Below are 12,109 nucleotides of genomic sequence, written 5' to 3'. Positions count from 1 at the left end.
AAAAAACACATGGCCTTTGTGACATGACAGTCCCTTTGTGTACCCATATCCTCATTGTGAAATCTCAATTGAGATCAGATATGCCAAAGAAATATCACAAAGTATTTACAATATAATCATAGGTGTGACATCACATTGTCATTGTGAAAAAATCAGCTCATTGTGACATCACAAATCTGTAATGACATCATACCACTATGACATCACATTGTCATTGTGACATCATATATACATTATGAATGCCTATTATGTGATTTCATTACATTTCAAATGTGGCATGTGGATTCATATCAAAAACACATTTTGACTTCATAACCATTGTGACATGACAATCCCTTTGTGCTGTAACATTGAAATTGTGATATCTCTAAACAACCGTGACAACTTAAACATGTCCTGTCCTCAAAAGTTTTGTGACATGTTGCCACTGTGTTATGTTAGGCCCATTGATAGCTCAATCTATTTTCGACCTCAAATTATTTCAGGAATGACATGAAATATTAGAAATATACTTTGACATCATGAGCATAGTGACATCACACTGCTAGATGTAATGATCATTGTGTCATATTGTCACATCACAAATCTGTTTTGACTTCATTACATTTGTGTCAACAAATGCTTTGGAATCCTCACAAGCCCATTCTAAATTTATATACTCATTGTGAGTTAATGACAATTGAGGTCTGGAATGCCATTGTCACATCATCAATCTACTGCGACATCACAAAACAATTTTGAACTCATCACTATTATAGCATCACCAATTAATTAGAATTTGACATCATATTGCAATTGTGATATTACTGTACCATCATGCTTTCACAAACCTATTATGACCTAATCACATCTTAGAAAATGCATGGCCTTTGGGACATCAAGCTCCTTCTGTGAACTTGTATCATTGGGAACTTGTAGCAATTGAAATTTGAAATAATATGTGATATTACAAACTAGTTTTGACATCATTAACACATTTTTATATCATTAACATTTTGACAACCAAAACCTGTTAGGAACTTTAGCACTTTTGACAAAAAACATGGCGTTTGTGTCATCACAGTTCATTTGTATATGTCATGGTGACTTCATTCTCATGTCCTCACTGTAAACTAATAGCAATTAAGATCTGACATACCATTGTGACATCACAAACCATTTGTGCCATCATCACCAGTGTGATATCAATCATTATGACACCATCAGCACATTGTGACATCAACAAGCTACAGTGACCTCATAGCATTATGACATCACATTGCCATTTTGCTGTCTTAGACACATTGTGAATGTATATCCTGTGATTTCATTCTATTTAAAATGTGGCATGTCAGTTGATATCAGTAACACATTGTGACCTCATAACCATTGTAACATTATAAACCCTGTGTGATGTCATAAATGGTGTAACATCACATTATTGTTATGACATCTTTAGCTTATGGTGACATCACAAAATGGCAATGACATTATAACATTTGCCATTATGTCATTGTGATATCATAGTCACATTATGAATGCCTAATCTGTGATTTCATTTTATTTGAAATGTGGCACGTGAGTTGATATCAGAAACTCATTCTGATTTCACAACCATTGTCACATCAAAATCCCTTTGTGACATTAATTTGGCAACGTGACATCACAATGGCAATGTGATGGAACTAAGATATCATGATATCAAAATGGTCATGAACACACAATGGGTTTCTGATAACCGACATGCCACATTAAAAATAGAATCAATAACATAATAGGCAAACACAATGTGTCTATGACATCAGAATAACAATGTGATGTGGCAATGCTATGATGTCATTGTAGTTTTACATGTCAAAATGAACTGATGGTGTCATAATGGCAACATGATGTCACAATTATGATGTCAGAAAGGATTTGTTATGTTTCCTTGGTATGTCTGATGTCAGTTGTCATTAGTTCCCCATGATGTTATGGATACAAAAAAGGTTCTGTGATGTCACAGAGGCCATGTGTGTTTTCAAAGGTGGTTATAAGTCATAATAGTTTTGGAATGGCACAATGTGATCCATAATGTCACAATGGAATGAGATGTCCCTTTGGGTATTGATGTCACCGTGGTGATGAGGTCAGAATGGCTTTGTGATGTCACAGTTTGTTTGTAATATCAGAATGATCCAATTTCAATTACTCATAATTCAATATGAGGATACCATTTGATAGAAGAAGCTTCATAGTGTGAGGTCATACTATGTGAAAACCCAACGGGACAGTGATTTCACAATGACAATGTGTTGTCTCAATATCATGTTATAATAATGTTCTGATGTCACAATTCGTGATGCCATACTGATGAGGAGGTCATAACTTGTGTGAAATGCTGCCATTAGGATATTTTGGCTTTTAGTAAGCTTATAATCTGTTTTGAAACATAATAATTCAGGTATGACATATGATATCAGAAATTGACTCTGACATCATGAACATTGTGACATCATGAACATTGTGACATCACATTGATAGACATCAAGATCATAGTGGCACATTATGAACTCACAAATCTGTTAGGACTTCATCATATTTGTGAAACACATGACTTTAGGGACAACACAGTCCCTTTGTGAACTCATATCTTCATTGTGAATTAATGACATTTGAGATCTGGCATGCCATTGTGACATTTCCAACCAATTGTGACAGCACAAACCTATTATACTAGAAACACATTGTGATCTAATAGCCATTGTGACAGCACAATCCCTTTGTGACCCCACATTTCCATAGTGATAATACTAACCCACTGTGAAATTCCAATCCTCTCAAGCCCAATCCTGGTATGAAATGTGATACTCGAATCCAGTGTGACATCTAGATCATGGTGACATCACACTGATAGATGTTATGAGCATTTTGTCACAGACAACACACACCTGTTAGGACTTCATCACTTTTGTGAAAATACATGCCTTAGGAGACATCAGAGTTCCTTTGTGAGCTCATGTACTTATTGTGAGTTAATGAAAATTGAAATCACATGTGTCATTTTGATATCACCAACCCATTGTGACATCACACACTTCTTGTGAACTCATCAGTGTGGCATAACAAATTATGATATCAAAACATTATTAAGTCATCATATTGCAACATCACATTGCCATCTTGATATCACTATCCCATTGTGTTTTCAAAAACCTAGTATGTCTTCATAGCATTTTAGAAAATTCATGGCCATTTATACGTGTCTTCTTCTGTGAACTCATATCCTCATTGGACATGTGAAGCTGGACATGTGATTATGAGATGTGACTTCACAAAACTATTTGATATCATCACCAATGTGTCATCACAAAACCATTGTGAGCTTTCATTGCCACTTGACATCACTATCACATTGTGACATCGCAAACCTATTAGGACCTCTTATCACCTTTGAAAAAACACATGCCCTTTGTGACAACACAGTCCCTTTGTGGAACTATACCCTCATTATGAACTGACAATTGATATCAGACATGCCAATTTAACATCATGAACCCTTTGTGACATCACCAGAGTGACATAACATTTTCATTATGACAGCATCAACTACTTTTGACATGACAAAACTACAATGACAAGATAGCATTATGAGATCACATTGTCATTGTGATGTTATAAAAAGATTGTGAATGCCTGTTTTTAATATTTTTTTGTCAGTCGTGGGGCTTGAACTCTGGGCTTGGGTGCTGTCCCTACTCTTCAGCTCAAGGCGAGTGCTCTATCACTTGAGTCTCAGAGCCACTTCCGGTTTTCTAATGGTTTTTATTGGGAATAAGATTCTCATAGACTTTCCAGCCTAAGCTGGCTTTGAACCTCGAACCTCAGATCTCAGCCTCTGGAGTAGCAAGGATTACAGGCACGAGGCACTGGTGCCCAGCTTTTTCATTTTATTTCAAATTTGACATGCGTGTTAATATCAGAAACATAATGTGAACTCATAACCATTGTAACATCATAAATCAGCAATGACATCAAATTGTCATTATGACACCATCAGCTCATTGTGACATAACCAAACGACAATGGCATCACAGCAATATAAATCACAGTGACATTGTTACATCATAGACTTAACAGTGTGAAGGCCTATTCTGTGAATTCATTCTATATCAGAAACCCATTTTGACCATATAACCATTGTGATATCACAATCCTTTGTAACATCACATTGCCATTGTGATATCATTAATCTGCTGTGCCATCACAAACCAGTCCTGTCCTTATAAGTTTTGTGACATAGTGCCATTGCCATATATTAGGCCCTTTCTGAGCTCATAATCTGTTTTCAATCTGATATTTCTGGTATGACAGGTGATATCAGAAATCCCCGGTGACATCAAACTGCCAGATGTCATGACCATTTTGTCATATTGTGACCTCACATTTCTAACAAAACATGCCTTTGGAGACATTACAGTCCCTTTTTGAACTCATATATTCATTGCCAATTAATGACAGTTGAGATCTCCCATGCCACTCTGACATCGTGAACCCATTGTGACATCACAAACTTATTGTGACCTCATCACGAGAATAGCATCAACAACTAATTGTTGTATCAAATCATTATTTTGACATGATATTGTGCTATTGCTGTTGTGATATCACTCTCCCATTGTGTTTTTACAAACTTGTTATGGCCTCATCAGATCTAAGAAAATTCATGGACTTTGAGACTTCAAGCTCTTTCTGTGTACTCATGTACATATGACCTCTAAGGCAAGGAGAAAATCCATCGAGTCACATTTAATATAATAAACCATTTTTCACTAGAAAGGGGACTGTGATTAACTTATACAGGACTGGATACCCAGGTTCAAGAGCAGCGTTGACCACCAAACCTCAGACCTCCAATGGGCAGCTCCACCCTTTCTTAATTGTTCTGCAAACCACCAACCACAAAATTATGATCTCCAAAGCTCCAAAGCTCAATGGGCAAGGCTTTTTTCTTTTCCATTTCCATTTTCTTTTCCATTTTCCATTTCCCTCCTTCTCTACAAACCTGTCATTCCTTCCTAGTCTTTCCCTTTTTCCCTTCCACCACTTCCTTCTTCTCTTCAGGCCTCTCCACTCTCCACAGGCCTGCCCTACTCTGCCCCAGTGACCAATTGCCAACCTTCTGCTCTCCCTCAGCTTCCCCCCTTCTCAGGTTTATCCTTTCCTGCTGTCTCACAACTTTCTTCCATCCAGGTAACTCCCATTTTTATCTCCCCTTACAATGCCCTGAAAATGCAACTTATATATAGGTTGTACCCCTCCTCCCTCCAATGGATCTCAAGACTAACAGCTTTCAGCCATCACTTCCAAAACTGCCCAATGCTCAATCACTTCTTGACAGCTCACCGTGTGAGGCTTGACACCTCCACCTTTGGCTGCATTCCCCACACTCTCCGGTGGGCCAAGCCAAGAATTTACAATGAATATCGGCTCCCACAGATAGTTCTGGCCCCACTGGTTATTATAGTATCCTCATAGTGAATTAGAAGAAATTGAAATTGTCTATGTCACTGTTATATTACAAACTTGATGAGACATCTTTAACTCTTTGTGACCTCATCACCTCGGAGACATCACAAACTCTTTGTGTTATCACATTGCCATTGTACCAACATGATCACATTGTGAAATCCCAAAACTATTATGACTTCAGAAGCTCTGAAAGAAAGCATGGCCTTTATGACATGACAGGCCTTTTGTATACTCTTATCCTCATGTTGAGCTAATGACAATTGAGATCAGGCATGCCATTTAACATCGCAAAACCTTTGTGACATAATCACCAGTGTAACATCACATTGTCATTATGATAACATCAGCCCATCATGACATCATAAAACAACAATGACATCAAATCACATGTAATTGTGATGTCACAGATACATTGGAATGCCTATTCTGTGATCTCATTCTATTTCAAATATTGCTGGTGGGTTGATATCAGAAATACATTGTGACCACATAAGCATTATAATATCACAATACCTTGATGACACCACATTGCCATTATTATATCACTAATGCACTATGACATCACAAAACAGTCTTATCCTCATAAATTTTTTGACATGCTGCCAGTGTGATCTCTTTGGCCTCCCTGAGTTCATAAATTGTTTAACTCATAATACTTCAGGCATTACATGTGATATCAAAAATCCACTGTGATATCATGACCACTGTGACATCACACTGCCAGATTTCTTGACACTGAGTCACATGAGGACAACACAAACGTGTTAAGACTCATTACACTTGTGCCAACATATGCCTTTGGATACATGATTATCCATTGTGAACTTATATAGTCATTGTCAATTAGAGATCTGGCATGAGATTGTGACATCACCAACCCATTGTCAAATCACAAACCTATGTGACCTCATCACCTGTATGGCATCACCATTTGTAACTTCAAAACCATACTATCTCATGTAATGGTAGCATCACATTGCCAATGGGATATCTCTGTCTCATTGCATTTTCACCAGCCTATTATGTCCTCATAATATTTTACAAAATTCATGGCCTTTCTGACTTCTAGCTCCTTATGTGAACTCGTATCTTCATTGTGATCTAGTAGAATGAAATTGGACATGTAATGGTGACATTACACATTCATTGTGACATCACTATCCAAGTGTGACCTTATCATCACTTGACATCACAAACCCATTGTGACATCATATTGCCACAGTGATATCATGATCACCGTGTGACATACCAAAACTGTTGTGAGCGCTTAGCACCTTTGAAAAAGCACATGGTGTTTGTGATATCATGGTCCCTTTGGGTAACCATGTTGTCATTATGAACAAAGACAACTGACATCAGACTTGCCAAATTACCATTACAAACACATTGTGACATCACCTCCAGAGTGAGATCACATTGTTGTTATAATACCATCAGCCCATTGTTACATCCCAAAATGACAATGACATCACATTTTCATTGTGAGGTCCTAGAGACAATGCGATTGCCTGTTCTGTGATTTCATTCTATCACAAATGTGGCATATAGGTTTATTTCAGAAACCCATTGTGACCACACCATCATTGTGACATTACAATCCCTTTTTGACCTCATATTGACATTGTGATATCATTAATGAAATGCAACATCACAAACCTGTCTTGTCCTCATAAATTTTGTAACAAGCGACTACCTTGGCCGGGCTGGATGCGGAGAGCTAAATTCAGTCTCAACCATGAATCCTCAGGCCTCCAAAGAGCAGTTCAGCCATTTGTTAACAGGTCTGCAAACAACCAACTGCCAAAATAATGATCTCCAAAGCTCCACACTTCAAAGGACAAGGCTGTTTTCCTATCTCTTCATTCTCCTTCTCTACAGATCTGTCCTACCTTTCAGCTCTTTTTATTTTTTCCTTCCAGCATTCCATTCTTCGCTTCAGGCTGCTCTGCTCTTGACAGACCTGCCCTGCCTTGTCCAGGTGGCCAGTTGCCATCCTTCACCTCCTTCTCTCTCTCAATTTCCTCTCCTCCCAGGTCTTTGCCCTCCAGCAGTCTCATCACTTCTTTCCATCCAGGCCTTTAACCTTTTTCTCTCCCCTTCTCTTGCTCTGAAAATGCAGCTTATATATATGCTGTACCCTTCCCCAACTGCAATAATTTCTTGTCTTCCAGTTTTCAATTATCACTTACCAAATGTCCATGCCCAATCACTTCTTGGCAGCTCACCATGTGGGGCTTGACATCCTATCTCCTTCAGCAGCATGTCCTGCCCCCTCCAGTGTCATGCATCCCCCCTTTCAATTGGTCCAGATTAGGAGGCCATGATATCTGTTCCAGTGGATTATAGGGGCACTGCTGGTTATTACAGTGTCCTCATGGTCAACTAGTAGCAATTGAAATTGGACAAATAATTGTGATATTACAAACTCGTGACATAACTAACCCATTGTGACCTCATCACCACTGTGACATCACAAACCCATTGTGACTTCACATTGTTGTTTTTGATACCAAGATCACATTGTGACATTTCAAATCTATTATAATCTCTTATAACATTTGAAAAATACATAGCTTTGTGATATCAGAGTCCCTTTGTGTACACAAAGCCCCACTGTGAAATACTGACAATTGAGAATCAGACATGACATTTTGACATCCAAAACAGTTTGTGAGATCATCATAATTGTGACATCACATTATCATTTTTATACCATCTACTCATTGTGAAATCACAAAACTATAATGATAGAATTATAACTTCACATTGTCATGGTGATATCATAGACACATTATGAATGCCTTTTCTCTGATTTCATTCTATTTCAAATGTGGCATGTAGGTAGATATCATAAAAAATCAGGAACTCATAATCATTGTGAGATCACAATCCCTTTGTATATCATGTTGCCATTGTGATATTACTAAACCACCGTGATATCATAAACCTATCCTCTCATGATAACTTTTGTGACATGCTGCAATTCTGATACCTTAGGCCTTATTGTCCTCATAATCTGTTGTTGACCTCATTAGATTTCATAAATGACATTTGATATCACAAATTCCCAGCGACATCATGATCATGTTGGCATCATACTGCCAGATGTCATATCCATTGTGTCAAATTCTGACATCACAAAACTTTTAGGATTTCAATATATGTGTGACAACACATACTTTTAGAGAAACCACAGTCCCTTTGGGAACTCATATACTCATTGTAAGTTAGGACAATTGAGAATCATAATGTCATTGTTACATGCCCAACACATCACCAATATTTTGTGACCTCACAACCAATGTGGAATCATCAACTAATAGTGACACCAAAACAATATTTTGACATGATGTAATGAGTTGACATTGTCATGGTGATATCACTCTCCCATTGTTCATTCACAAACCTAAAATGACCTCCTAACATTTTTAAAAATTCATGTCCATTAGTACTTCCAACTCATTCTGTGAACTTCTATGCACATTGTGAAATAGTAACAATTGAAAATGGATTTGTGTTTAGATATTACAAATCATTATGACGTCAAAAGCCCATTGTGACCTCATCACAACTGTGTATCATAAAGCTATCATGACCCCTATGTACCTTTGAAAACACACATGGCATATGTGACATCATAGTCCCTTTGTGTACCCATATCCTCATTGTGAATTCATGACAATTGAATTCATATATGCCATTGTAACATCACAAACCTTTGTGACCCCATCACCAGTGGGACAACACATATTCATTATTACACAATTACCTCCTTGCAACATCACCAATTTACAATGACCTCATAGCATTATGACATTTATTGTCATTGTGATGTCATAGTCACATTGTAAATGCCTATTCTCTTATTTCATTCTATTTCAAATGTGGCATGTGGGTTGATGTCAGAAATATATTGTGATCTTATAAATATATGCCATCACAATCATTTTGTGACATCACAGTGCCATGGTGATATCACTAACACACTGTGATATCACAAACCTGCCCTGTCCTCATAAGTCTTGTGATGTGCAGCAATTGTGATGTCTTAGGCCCTTTATGAGCTCGTAATCTGTTTTCAACCTTATAATACTGCAGTTATGATATATGATATCAGAAATCCACTGTGACATCATGACCATTGTGACATCACACTGACAGACATCGTAAACATTGTGTCACACTGTGACATCACAATACTCCTCTGACTTCATAACGTTTGTGAAAACACATGACATTGGAGATACCACAGTCTGTTTTGAACTCATATTCTCTGTGATTTCATGACAAATGAGATCCGTTATGCCATTTGGATATCACTAATCAATTGTGACAACATAGACCCCTTACCGTATGGCATCACCAATTAATTGTGACATCAAAACCTTTTGTAATGTCACAATGTGACACGATGATCATGACATCTGTCAGTCACAATGGTCATAATGTCACAGTTGATTTCTGTTATCTCAAGTCATACATGAAATATGAGGTTGATAACAAATTATGAGGGCAAAAAGTCTAAGATATCACAATGTCAGCATGTCACAAGTTATGAGGACAGGAGAGCTTTGTGATGTCACATTGTGTTAGTGATATCACAATGGTACTGTGATGTCACAAAGTGATTATGATGTCAAAATGGTTTGTAGGCACAAAATTGCGTTTCTGATATCAACTCTCATGCCACATTTGAAATACAATAAAATCACAGAATAGGCATTCACAATGTGTCTATGATGTCACAATGAGAATTGTTGTCATAATGTGATTCTGTCATTGAGTTTGGTGATGTCACAATGAGCTGATGCTCTCATAATGAAAATGTGATGTCACACTGTTGAGGATGTCACAAACAATTTTTGATGTTATAATGGCATTTCTGATCTCAATTGACATTACTTAACAAGGATATGGATACACAAAGGGACTGTGATGTTGAAAAGGGCATGTGATTTTCAAAGGAGCTAAGAGGTCATAATAGATTTGAGATGTAACAATGGAATCATCATGTAACAATGACAATGTTGTCACAATGGCTTTCTGATGTCGTGGCGGTGATGATGTCAAAATGGGTTTGTGATGTCACAACGAGTTTGTAATACCACAATCAAATTTCCAATTTCAATTGCTACTAGTTCACAAGGAGGATACTCTAATAATTAGCAGTGCCCGATAATCTATAGGCCCATCTCCTGGCCAGCTGGGGAGGACAAAGAATGCCACCAAAGAAGGTGAGGCATCCTGTGGGAGGGACTGGTGCATTAATCACCATGTGTTGAGCTGTTAAGAAGTGATTGGGTTGTGGGCAGTTTGGGATGCGATAGTCGAAAACAGGCAGTTGGAATGGAGAAGGGGTACAGACTTTATATAGGCTGCTTGTTCAGAGCAATAGGTGAGAGAAAAAGGAAAAAGTCCTGGAAGGAAAGAACTGGTGTGATAGCATAAGGGGAAAGACCTGGGTGGAGAGGAAGTTGAGAGAGGGCAGAAGGTGAAGGATGGCAACTGACGAGCCCTGCAGAGCAGTTCAGGTCTGTGGAGAGTGGAGAGCCCTAAAGAGAAGAAGGAACTGGTAGAAGGGAAAAAGGGAAAGACCTCGAAAGAAGTATAGGTCTGTAGCGAAGGAGAGATAAAGAGAAGAGGAAAAGAGGCTGTCCCTTTGATGTTTAGAACTTTGGATATCATAATTTTGGGGGTTGCTGGTTTGGAGAGCATTTATTATATAAAACGTATCTCGATGGATTTTCTTGAACTATAGAGGTCTTAATTTTTGAAGACTCCATCGAGATAATCCATTTGGATTGCATGAGGCTTTGGCCCCAGGGAAAAATCCCCATAGGTGTGTGTCAGCCTTCAGGGTTGAGATTCTACCTCGAGTGTTTGTCTCCGGAGGTCCAACATGGACAAAAGTCATTTACGTACCTCTAGAGGTGCATCTTGGCAAGCTTGCCAGCTTGTTTAGGACCCCTCTGGAAGCAATTTGTGGCTTCCTTGGGATGCCATTTGGAACCTACTTGAGAGATAATGTAGGGCTTCCATGGGAAGCCATCTGGAACCTCATCAAGAGTACATCTGCAACTTCCTTGAGAAGCCATCTGAGACCTATGCTGGAGGTCATCTGGGGCCTTCTCCAGGGGCCATCTTGGACTTTCTCCAGAAGTCATCTGGGGCTTCCTCAGGAGGCCACCTGAGACCTCTTCAAAAGTAGTCATTGGGGCTTTCTTAAGAGGCAATCTAAGACCACCTCCTGAAGTCATCTGGAGCTTCTTTGGGAAGTCATCTCAGGCTACCATGATGAGAAATCTATGACCGTCTTTGGACATCATCTGGGACTTCCTTGAGAAGCTATATAGGACCTTCTCTGGAGGTCATCTGTTGCTTTCTCAAGAGGGTTATTTGGAACTTCCTCTGGAGTTCATATGTGGCCTCCTTGAGTGGCCATCTGGGAGCTACTTGAGAGGTAATGTCAGTCTCATTGAAAAGACATCTGGAAACTCCTTTGGAGATTATCTGACACTTCCTTGGGAATCAATTTGGAACCTCCATGAAAGGTCATCTAGGGCCTCCTAGGGAGGACATATGTGACATCATCCAGAGGCCATCTGTGGCCTCCTCAAGA

Source organism: Dipodomys spectabilis, unplaced genomic scaffold, assembly GCF_019054845.1.
Source record: "Dipodomys spectabilis isolate Male_0828 unplaced genomic scaffold, ASM1905484v1 ptg000278l, whole genome shotgun sequence".
In the NCBI taxonomy this organism is placed as follows: Eukaryota; Metazoa; Chordata; class Mammalia; order Rodentia; family Heteromyidae; genus Dipodomys; species Dipodomys spectabilis.
Note: the sequence above shows the minus strand (reverse complement) of the source record.